The sequence below is a fragment of the Hetaerina americana genome, unplaced genomic scaffold, assembly GCF_022747635.1.
Source record: "Hetaerina americana unplaced genomic scaffold, ioHetAmer1.1.p SCAF_18, whole genome shotgun sequence".
In the NCBI taxonomy this organism is placed as follows: domain Eukaryota; kingdom Metazoa; phylum Arthropoda; class Insecta; order Odonata; family Calopterygidae; genus Hetaerina; species Hetaerina americana.
In genome coordinates, this window is record NW_027286741.1 from 4,063,427 (window position 1) to 4,076,304 (window position 12,878).

Genomic DNA, 12,878 nt, shown 5'->3' on the forward strand with positions numbered 1-12,878 from the left:
CAAATGTTTGCTGGAATTTGGTAAACAACAAATGTAAGTCAATATTATATTCATAAAATTTCTCCTTAGATCATGTGGTGACTAAGATATAATAGGTTGTACCTCTTCTTCTTGACCTCCTCTTGAATCATACTCATCCAGTCTTTTCTATGATTATTCTATACTCACTGGCGTGCCATTTTTCACTCCTCGCCCTCTTATAATTACTCCCTGTGGTCTCCTCCAAAGCTTCTTCAATGGCCTTTTTTATTCCTGCCCACTTTCCCTCTGCTGAGTCATTCTCAGCCATGTTCTGTGGCCTTTCTTCTGATTTCTTACTCACTCTCCTGGTACTGGGGACAAACTCTAATCAATTTACTTCTCTACATCCCACCCTGTTCTTTGGAATCCCTGAATGCATTCTAAATTTGCAAGTCTCTCTCTAAACCAAGCCTTTACGAAGTATTGACCTCGGTCACAGTTAGGGCCACGGGCAGACCCTATATTGTAATTAAGGTCGAGGATGCATGTTCTGGACACCAGAACATGGTGATTTGATTTGATAACTCCTGTACCTGGCATTCTTCAGCTTCCTTAATGCATATCTTTTTGTTCAAAACAGGTACTTTTAAGTACTAGCCCATTACCTTCTACCAGCTGGCATAATATATTTCCAGTTTCAATATTTTCACAATGTAGAGAGTGTTTTCCAGGTATATTTTGTATGAAATATTCTCTTCCTATTTTTGCCTTTAAGTTCCCAGAGAGAATCAGCACATCACATATAGGCATCTTGCTAAATTCTAACATATCATAGATATGTTTCTAAATTATCCTTTGAGCCTTAAATCTCCCATTGGCTCTAACCAAGATAGCTTTGTTTCATTGTAGCTTTGCTGATTGATTGACTGATTTTAGCACAGAGTACAAACCTGTTCCTCGTTGTGCAGTTCAGACTCTGTCTAGACTCACTGTAAAACAAGGATTATCTCCCCTTGTTTATCCTTCCATCACCACTCCACCTTACCTCCTGCAACGCCACCACATCCATTCTGTGCCTCGGTACCTCATCAGTGACCTCTGCTAGTTCCCTGCCTGCTGCATGGTCCTTATGTCCCAGGTTGCCAAGGTCAAATTTGCATTCCATGTTCAAGGCCATGAGAATTTGCCAGATCCATCAGCTAATAGATCCTTACCTCTTCCGAGGGTTCTTTGAAATTTTCATAAAAATAGTTTTTTTGTAGTGGGGGATATTAGCCCCAACCTCCAAGGACCAGGTTCCAGGTTCTTCATCTGATTCCTACCCTTTGACTGGCCTAGCTTGGGTGATCCTACCAGGAGCTTAAGCACCAAACAGAATAACTCTCAGGGCGACAGGAAAACACAAACCTCCCCACCGCAATGGGGGAGGCTTTCTTATGTGACAGTTGCAATTAATTCAATGTTAATGTAATTAAATTGTGGTGCAATGCAACAATTATACTGTTGAGGCATCTCCCACAGTTTTTTGGAAAAATTGTGGTGATTTTAAAGTCCATATTTCACTAAGCAACTGCAACTACCCGAGTTTAGAGTAACCAAAGAGTAGTGACGCATGTGAATATTATCCAATTGATATCATCATGCAGTAAGCCTCTTAATTTATGTGGGCCTGCAAAAATGAATCCAAAGGTGGATGTTGATTACCTTCCCTACGAATTTGCTGCAAAATATGTGCGATAATAATGACATTACTGCTGAAATCAGACACAAAAATATTATTTGTTGCTATTCAACTTGTTATATGTTGCTTCTATTGTATGAAAAATGTATATTTGCAATGCAAGGAAGCATTTGTGTCAATTCATAAAATACTTGTGACAATGAGATCTTATTTAAGAAATATTTATTTGTTTACACCACAAGCTCAGAAAGGTTACAGAGAATTTTAAAGATAGTTCAATGGTTTGGCCCCCTATTATTTGTAAACTGTTGCTCTTATACATCAAATACTACCAAATAGATGAGACATTTGTAATCTTATATTTACGAAGTAGTAAATGTGAAAGCAGTAATATCTTCCTTTAAAAATTTAACTGTTAGGTGTTGAAGGACGTACGCAAGCACTGCATATTAATTATTTGCATACTGTTATATCTGGTCTGAAATGCCTTATTTCTGTCACACAAACCTAAATAAGGAAAGCCCTGAGGATGCACCATTGTACCAACCCCTTTTGTGTGTTATCTCAGTTTTGCTGTTCAGATACCAGCAAGTAATCATTAGGGTATTGTAAAGTTGTGTGTTTACCCTTTGAAGGCATTGTAGTTCTTTCTGCAATATTCTTGTCCCCCAAAAAATTCTGTTGTTAGCCATATATATGGTTTATTTTTGCTGGGTCATTATTCAACATGAAATATTATGTGATGCTAATGGAAATAGCCCCTTAAGCCAGAACCGCTAGACCTACACATTATGAATTTTTGTTTACACTTTCAGTTTGTAATTTGGTTGGTTTTCCAAATGAATGCAGGTCTCTTCCCAGTCACTTAACGTACTGTTTGATCACGCATTTCATTCTCGCCAACGTTGTTGCTTGGGGGAAATGGATGAGGGGGTGGGGTGGGGGAGATTTGGAGTCAGCCTCTTGTGGCAGGGGCCCATGGGAGATGAGAAACTGATTAAGATGCCACAGCCCTCTTAATGGGCTGTGTAACCTCCCACTCCTGCTTACGGCAAACGATTAGCCAAGTCTTTGGATCTGTTTAGGACATGCCTTCATTAGATTTCAGGCTTTTGTCTCTCATGCTCTGTCTTGAAAATGAAAATGCTCATTCAGTCTGCATCTTTGCATTCATATTATTAAAAATTAAATATCAAACATCAAAATTATCAAATATTAAATGTGAACTAAATAATTACATCCTCATGTGCCTATCAACTGTCTTATCATCAAGCTGCACTTTCATATTTTAACTGGAAAATCTGATGCTCTTTGTTGGCAATTATTTTTTTCAACATATGACTCCAGAAATTTGGTACAATGATTAGGGTATGTTAATTATCTGTGAAGTATTTTACATTGCTGAAATTACCAAGAAAGTAAATATATCATACTGTGAATTAAAAAAAAAATATCCATTAAACGCCGGAAAGGTATCAGGAATGCTTCAATTGGTTGTAATAGTAAACTGACAATGGCAGTGTCCCTGCTGGGTGTTTCCCAGTGATAGCTGTGGCATCGTGTGTATGGTCCTGACAAAGCCAAGTTGCAGAAGTGAGAATCCACGGAGGACCTGCGGGCCGGCGTGAGGACAGTTAAGGTGGCAGGGAGAGGGAAGCTAGCACCCATGGATACTGAGGAGAGGGAGGCTCAGACTTGACCTTTGTCATGGAGGGAAGGGGAGAATCCACGGGAGGGCACAGGGCAAATCAAAGGGAAGGGTAGCAATGCTTTGATGCAACATTTTGGAGTGGAGTACGAGGTAGGGGATCGAGATGGTGTGGGGGCTAATGTACTGGCTTCCCACCCAGAGGGCCCGGGTTTAAATCCCGGCGGTGTTGAATATTTTTGAATAGAGGTATCTCGATCCCTGCTTGAGGTGCTTTGTGGAGGGCACTTTGAGTGAGTACACCGTCCGTCGGAAGGGATGTTAAGCTGCCGACCCCTTGGCGCCTTTCGTAAAGAGTAGGCTAATGCTGACGCCGGGTTTCTCTCCACCCTTCATCCTCTCCTGTCCATCCCCTATGGTGCAAATGACCTCGGCTGTCGGTCGCCTCCCCTAAATACTACTACTACCACTACGAGTGCATAGCATGGTCCTTCACCTCACTATCTCAAGCTTTAATATTTAAGATATGTCAGTTAATATTACTTGTTAGTGTAGCCAAGGATTGATAATTGTAATGAATACAGGATGTTTCTCAGTGCTATTCAACAGGCCAGGCCTCTCCCCTCATGCCAAAGTGGGCAATTATATTTTTTGGAAATATTCTCATCTTTTCAGACCAAGTGTGTTGTTACCCTCCTCACAAGTTATACTTTTTCTGTTGAAATGTCAAAAGAGAAAAACTCTGTTAAAGACACAAAGCCGCCATTACTGAGGATGCAAAAAGTGCCTGCAGTGGCCACTTTATATCAGGGTTGGAGTACTTTTAATGCTAGCAAGAATTTCAAACTTTGGTTACTTGTCATTTAAATTCAGTGACAAATATGTTATGAGGGTAAAAAAGAAACTTAACACTTTCACAATAAAGATTTAATACTTCACATCACCATGGTTTCGATGCTGCGCATCATCATCACCTAATGATGCTGCGCAGCATCGAAACCATGGTGATGTGAAGTATTAAATCTTTATTGTTAAAGTGTTAAGTTTCTTTTTTTACCCTCATGATGAAGGAATTCCAAAAATTGAAACCTGAAACTGTTATGTTTGACAAATATTTTCATTGCTCAAAAATGGATAATATAATCATTTATGAAATTAATGTGTTACATCCTGAAAAAACTGCATATTAAATTAATTTAGTTATTTACCTACAAGTATAGGTGATTTTAGATGACAACATTTAATCATTGGCAATTTTTCATGGATGAAAATGGCATCAAGTAATACACCAGACCACGCAATGGTACCATGCAAGTTTCTTTGTGTTTGGTATCACCCAGTCAATGCGATGCACCCCTTTACAGCACCCTTATGTCACATTGAGTCAGTTTTTGTTTCATAAATGGCATAACCATGCCTATCAATTTGTTGATAAATCAGGCAGGATTTATCAACAAATAATTGTTAGGCACACCACCAACTCAGTGACCTGTCTTTAAGGAATGTTTATTAAGTAGAAAATTATAAGGATATTGGAGAAGTACATGTTTTTCAAAACCCTTGGCATTGTTCACGTATTTGATGACATGATGGAGGATACTTGAGAAGAATATGAACCTCTGGTTTCAAATTTGCTGATGCAAATGAATGATTGAACTCCAAAGTGATTCATCAGTAGTTAAAACAGGTATAGAGTACAGTAGAATGATCTCTGAAGTGAGCTGTGATAGACAATACTGATGAAGACTGAGCCAAAGCATGCTGGTGATATTTGTGTCATGGAGAGGGAGATGAAGGTGGAAGCAATGGTGAAGAAACTGAAAGACTGCAAGGGGACCTAGAGGCCTTGGACGAGAGCCACTGCACACTCACGGGAATATTGGGGTTTGTCCAAAGGAGGAAATATGAGGAGTAAAACAGTTAAATTGAATGTGCAGTGCAACAAAATGAAGAGCTAGAAAGGCATTTTAGTATGCAATATATGCGTCGGAGAGGTCAGGTTTTTTTTCTTTCGAGGTAAATTGCAGCACAGATGTATTTTGATCAGATGTTAGAGGGCTCGATAAATTGCATCAAGTAGTGAGTGTATGGTTTATAAGCTCACTGCTTCAGTGATTATCATTTTCATTCTTTTCAAATTAAGTTAATCATTCTTACTGCAGGTCTTGGTCCATTTGAAATTATGCAATTCTGAAACGGACAGTATTTGGTGTAGTATATTTTCATGTGAAATTTGAACTAAATTTTCTACGGAATTCCATTTTATTGGGTTGTGAACCTTTCAAATCCTAAATGCATGAATTAAAAAATGTATGATATATAATGAGTTGTGATATATATGAGGAAGAGAATAATGATATTACTTTTCTTGCAGCATATTCTTTCGTGTTGAGCTGTTGTCAAGTGGTACTATCAGTTGCCTTGGTGCACTTATTTCACAAGCTTCCATTGAAATTGCTAGGATGCTTCAGAATAAAGAGTTCTATTGCATAAGTTTGTGGTCTGTGTCATTCCCTTTGTCAAGTCTTTGGAAATGACTTAAGGGCATGATTTCCCCCATTCAAGTCTTGCTCCTATAGTGTTCTCTTCTCCTGGTGCTGATGCATTTCTGATCCCCATTTAAGGGATTTAATGATACTTCTCAACTGTATTGACACGTGGGTGCAATAGGGGACTAGCAGTTGACCACTTTAGTTCCCTCCTGAGTCAAGCTATATAGGCTCAATTTTGTGTAGTCTCCTGCCTACATACTTGTCATTCATTCAATTTCTATGGTTTCTTTGTAATTGGTACATACTTCTTTTACCGTTCTAATGGCAGTTTTTATGGTGCTACTTTATAGATGTAGGTTGATCTTTTTTGAAACCATTTTGGTTGTAAATGTTGGTTGTTTGTATTGTGTTTTGTCATCTAATATTATGTGGATTGTATTTGAACTGGATTTTTTCACATGAATGCAGGGCAGTTGTATTTGTACAAATAGCAACAAGAAGTATGAATTCTTTTTTGGTTGTATAAGATCTCCAAACCCAGTTGTTGAATCAGGGACTTTTATCAACGTCAAGTTTCCTTCCATATAAGTGTGAGGTTAAATAAATGTGTCAGCCAAAGAAACAAAGTGATGAAATTTATGTTTATAATTGTGTGTAAACTTTCAGTATTATATTTTACTCCAATTCTCAGTAAAATGTAGGCACATTATTTCTTCCACATTGCACTTTCACAATTTTTATAATGGCTTACAAAACTAAGCAGTGCATTTTTGTGAATTGAAGTACTGAAGTTTTTATTAGTAAGTGCTTGGTTTATATGAAAGATGATGACTTGATTTTTAAAATGAATTTTGGTGCAGATGATATTTTTATATATAATGTTTTGATGGTTATATTGTATAGCTAATTAGAGTACTTATGCCAAATATTTGCCACAAACATTTTTATCAGTTTTGTTTTGTGTGTGCATGTCATTTTTACAAAGTTTTTGACAAGAGTATTTAAGAGAAAATAAAGCTTTGAAATTAGTATTTCATGTTTTTTTTCTGTATGACACCATAATTGTATATTAATTAATGTATTTTATTTATTGGTTGAAAATAACTATAATTTCCTCTAAAATATTTTTAAATTCACAACCTGGTTTAAACGAAACAATCATCAGTTGTGACCAGAGAATGTTTGGAGCCAGTACTTATATATACAGGGTGCGGCGCTTAAATCTGGACAAATTTCAATTTGAATTCCCTGCCGCATTGTAGTTCCACTGGAGGTTGCAATTGGCGTTATTGAAAGCCATAGGCATCTAGTGAACAGTCATAACCTCAAAATGGCCAAGATGTTACATATAAGTGCAGAGTACAATCAAAGAGCCCCTTTTTTCTAGTGTTCATGCTGGGCGTTATATTTCGAAATAGTTCGATTCTTCTGGTACCCCTGATCAACTGTTTACAGTATTGTGGCTTAGTATAATGCTTCTGAGACGTCTGGGGAAGGTTTTGCTTACCTGAAGAGGAAATCTCATTCGAGGAAACACGTGCTGGTCCGGATTTAAGTTCCGCACCCTGTACATATAATAGGTGGAGATGTGCTACTGCCAGCAATCATTCTCATGATGTTGATGATACTGCTCTCAGTCTCTTACACGGATTACAAGTCAGGACGTCTACTATACTGTTTAGTTGTCATATCTAAGCCACACCCTAATCCATGCCTTGGACCCTTCCAGAACACTTAATGCGTGTGCATTTGTGTGACATTGCTGAACTTTCCTCATCAAAGAATTTGTTGATGTGAGAATCATGAAGCAGTTGTGGTGGTAATGCCTTTTGCTCTACATCTCAAGGTTACAGCAAAAGTGAACTCAACAAATGATGGACAAAATGACTGAGACCTTAAGGCCTTCTGGTGCTACATGGAATATGTGTGGGATTCAGTGAATTAACATAAAGCAAATGCCTGTCACTAACCCATTAGGGTAAAATTTGACTCGCTTAAATTGATAGTAAAACATCTATCTAGATCATCCCAAGGAATTAGGAAAAATTTTGTCCTTTTTGTCTTCCCTAGGAAGTGATTTTTCACGTATCAAAAGTGAATGCTTATGAAGAAAAGCTTACAAGCCAATGCTAAGCGTAGCCATTCGGGACATCATATTACACCTAAGTATTAAATATTGTCCTGAGGTAGTTAAAAATGAGATTCACCCTGAAAGAAAGGTTCATGTGTACATATTTCTTGCCATGGGAGTGCTGAAATCTCAGTTGGTCGCTTGTGTGGTAGTTGCTCTGAGTCAACAAGATAACACCATTTTGAGATCATTGTTAATTGTTTATGCATAATAGTGCTTGGTTAGAATATCGAAGTTAATTGAAAATCCTGCCACTTGTAAGATTAGATTTGTTATTTTTTTTCTGAATGCAAAAAGCAGTAAACCAGTCAACATTAATCAGCAGATATGTAAGGTTTACAGAGAAAGTGCAATGAGTGATTCATTGGCAAAGCAATGGGTTTGACAGTTCAATGAAGGACGTGATCAATCCATATTTGGTTAATGAAGAATTGTCATGCAGTTGAAGAAGTCTTAACGGAAAAATGTAGGTTCAATATCTAATCTTTCTACAAAATTTCTGGAAATTTCAAGATCACTTTTTCATGTAACTATTTCTGAAAAACTGGATTTCTAAAGCTGTGTGTTCATTGGGCGCCAAAAACTTACAGAGCAACACAAAAAAACAGTAATGCATTCAACTTTTTGACCCGTTACAATGAAGTTGATGATGATTTTCTAAGCAAGACAGTGACTGGGGAAGAGATGGAGGTCACTTATGTAACCCCTGAATTGAAATGACAATCAATGGAATGGAGGCACACTTTGTCACCAATAAAGACTTAGGCCAAGCAAATCTTGTCACCTTGAAAAAACATGTGCAGTCTTTTGGGAGAGGCATTGGCATTTTACTAGTAGAATTTTTACCTTGAGGTGAAACAATCAATGCAAATGGTTATTGTAAGACACTTCAGAAACTGAGTCATGCAATACATGATAAGCACAGAGGAATGCTCGCAAATTATATGGTTTTGATTCATGATAATGCCCGACTTAGCACTGCAAACAAGGCATGACAACTCTCACAGGGCTTTGGCTGGAGTCAGTTTGACCTATCTCCGTAAAGCCCTGACCTTGCCCATAGTGGCTTCCATCTCTTTTTGCACCTGAAAGCACTCCTTTGTGGTCAAAAATTACAAGTGCCTACAGAATCCTGGGAGCTATGTACTAAGATATTTGACAATTTATAGTTTTTTCCAATAAATAGTTTTTCTGTATCTGTACTCAATTTGTTTTTATTACCAAACTGAACTTACTTTCTGGACCTCATATATTATATTTGGCATCAATAGGTGTTCACACATCTGGGAGATAGCCAACCTCTATCCAATTTTATTTTAAACTCCCTCCTTACCTTCTGCCCTTATTACAATAATAATAATCATAATTGATTGTCATTTGGTGGCCCTAGCAGGTGGAGTAGTAGGTAGACTCACTCCATCTCTTTCCCAACTAACTGGGAAGAGGAAAGACCATGTCCTTTGAGAATTAAGTGCTTGCTTTTGCTAAACAAGAGAATACAATTATTGAGTCCATGCCTGGTAGAAAAGTTATCTTCAGATAGGATTTCACTACTCTGGGTTCACACATTTGGTGCCAAAACACAGAATTAGCATAAACAGTTTTTTTGAGGTTTTATTTCATCGAATTATCCGATAATCTGGGTTTCATGGCAATGAGAAAGCACAGTATAGCACAGTGCTGAGGGCTTCTTAAGTAAAAATAGAACTTAGCTCATATTCTTGTAGTTACATGAGATAATTTATTTATGAGGATGTTTGCTCTCTCTCATCTCCGTTTACTTCCTTCCTTCATTCCCTCCAACATCCCTATCCTATTCCTGCCCTTTCCGTGTTTGCCTAACATTTTCCCCTCTATTATATACTTCAACATCCCACTGCCTATTAATATACTTTGCATCCATCTTTCCTGCCTATTTTGGATTTCTTTTCCTTTCACTCCATTTCACCTTCTCCATCCTCCACAACCACATCAAAAGCCCCCAATGTATGCCTGTTATCTTCCTTCATTGACCATGTTTCTGTGCCATACAAAACCATGCTCCATATTAATGTTTCGATGAGCCTTTTCTTAACATCCTTACTCAACGTCCTTGTCATCATTCTTTCCTTGTGAAAGCTTCTTTGCTTGATGCAATTCTTCTCCTTAGGTCACTATTACTTTGACCATTTTGGTCTGGAACACTTCCAAGATAAGTAAACTGTTCCACCTGTCCTACTTTATGCATTCAATCTGAACTAGTATGAAAATGTAGTAAAGGCATAGAAAATGGTTGCTTTTATCAACAATTTCAATAATTCAAAATAAGAACGGAAACTAAGCATTGCAAAGTTAAAATGATAATTACCTCATGCGATCTTAACAGAGAAGATTGTCACACAGCATTTAATTTAAACTTGTAGCGTTAAATTACGCTTCAGCACACAGAAACTAGCTGGCTGAAGGGCATTGTGGCCCACCTATGACCGAGAAAATGATGCAACAATAGAGGGAGCAGAGGACAGATTTAGTAAATGCAGATTTGAGTAAAAACATTTACGAGGGTGGTCCTATAAGTTCTAGGCCAGACCTAGAGATGGTGGTAATTTTTTGAACAAAAAAAGTGTTAGAAATATATGCAATCTGTAAAGCATATGTTTCAAGTTTGAACACTCCATGTCATTTAGTATTTGTTTGGCTGCCATTAATAGCGAACATTTTCAGTGAATTTGTGAGAATGGAGAAAATTGGTCATCGTTATGGGATACAATAATTTTATTTGAAAGGCCTCAGCCCAAACAATAGAAAAGCTGAACTGGATTCTAATTTGGGTGAGTGTGCTACTTCGTTTACAACTAAAACATATTGGGTATCAGAGTTTTAACGAGGCTATACAAGCTGTCAAGACGACCATCACATTGGTCGACCAAATGAGGCGACGACTCCAGAAAGGGTGAAGAAAATCTACAAAGTGATACTGGATGATCGTCGACTGAAAGGGCGCAAGCTAGCAGACATAGTAGACATTTAAAAAAGTGCGGTACATCGCATTTTAACTGGAAATTTGGACATGAGAAAGCTGTGTGGTGGATGGGTGCCACGTTTGCTCACACTCGAGCAAAACCATTGTCGTGAAGATGTTTCAATTGAGTGTTTAGCAAAGTTTCACAGCAACAAAGTGGAATTTTCGTGCCGTTTCATAACTAAGGATGAAATAGGGGTCCATTACTTCACACCTGAGACAAAAGAAAAATCAAAACAATGGATTCTAAAGGGAGAACTGTCTCCAAAGAAGTCGAAGACAGTTTCATCTGCAGGAAAGGTCATGGCACCGGTTTTTTGGGATACACTTGGGATAATTTTCATTGAGTCTCTTGAAAAAGGAAAAACTATCAACGATGAGTATTATGCGAACTTATTGCGACGTTTGAGCGAAGAAATCAAGCAAAAGCGGCCACATTTGGCTAAGAAGAAAGTTTTGTTTCATCAATACAATGCACCAGCTCACATACCCGTTATTGCAATGGCCCAAATTCATGAGATAAAGTTTGAATTGCTACTTCATGCACCCTATTCGCCAGATTTAGCCCCCTCGGATCATTTTATGTTCGCAAACTTGAAAAAGTGGCTCGGTGGTCAAAGATGTGATGTCAGCAGTTAATGGCTATTTTAAGGAGCAAGACAGTTCTTATTATAAAAAGCATATCTATCTTATTGAACATCGCTGGAAAAAGTGTATAGGACTGTAAGGAGATTATGATGAAAAATAATTAATTTTTTTCCAAAATTTTTGTTTTCTTTGTTGGGTCTGCTACTTCTGGGACTACCCTCGTTCATTCATGTGCTCCTAAAGGGCCAAAGCTTGTAGGACATGTTTAGAGTAGGATAATAAACTCACAGGAAGAACAGAATTACTGTTACAACCAAACTGATTTTAATTGAAACAAGAAAATTAGCGATGGGTATGTCTAATGCCGATTTTAATGGTACATCATCATGGTCCTGAAGAGATGCATTGTACCAGATCTACAATAGCACAAAAACTGCCACTCAAATACAAAGAAAAGGTTATAAGGCACCAACTCATGACATCATACCAACAAGAAGAATGAAATGCCCATCGATTTCAAATGTTTGTAATCGTAAAAGTCCTCGCAGAAAGTTTGAAGTGAGATTATCATAATAATGTTTTTTTAAAAATGTGGAATTACCAAGGTGTTGGATGGAAATTAAGATGACACTGTGTCAGAGGTAAGTGACAAGCCCAGTGAAAATAACTTGGGATGTGATTTAGCAGCAATGTTATCAAATTTCTGGGATTTTATGTTGAGTAAATGTTGATATATGTGTAGCTGCCAATTTTTAATACAACAATTCCATTTTCTTCATATTAAGTGTTAACATTAAAATACTTGAACCCTTTTCTGTCTGATCTAAGTATTTTTCTTAAGTTCTGACCTGAAAAACCATTGCGCATCTAATCTGCTGAGAAATACAGTTTTTGCAGATTCTCACCATGAAAATTGATTGGCAATTAACAGACTGGAAGCATGAAATGGAAATTATTGTGGCTACAGACAGTGCATAATAGAAAATATGGAAAGGAATGAATCAATTCTCATCTTCAAAGGCTGTTCAATATAGATGTGGTATTTATTCAATACCAAAGCTATTCAGTTACCCTAAATATAATTAGTATTTGCCAGAATTGGGGAATGCATAAGTGATTGCTTACTTCAACATCTCGAATGAGTCAACTTGAAATCACTCCCTCTTACCATCACTACCCTCATGGCTTGTTCTAGCAAGTGTCCCAGGGGTACCAAACCATCATTGGTTATACAATAATCAGACTTATCAGGGGGTTAATACCAAAGAACTTTGTTTGGATAGGCATGTCAACTGCCAGACTAACCAGATGAAAACACTATGGAATAGAAAGGGCCTCAGTTAAGTAGATGGAGCACTTCTAATTGGATATAATTT

At 37.6% G+C, this 12,878-nt stretch overlaps 1 protein-coding gene across 1 annotated transcript in view; it reads left to right on the forward strand.

Annotated features, from left to right (window-relative positions):
• The window catches only part of LOC139687246 (girdin-like), a 176,818-nt gene that overhangs the window by 104,599 nt on the left and 59,341 nt on the right, over nucleotides 1-12,878 (forward strand). The gene's annotated exons all lie outside the window — the stretch shown is intronic.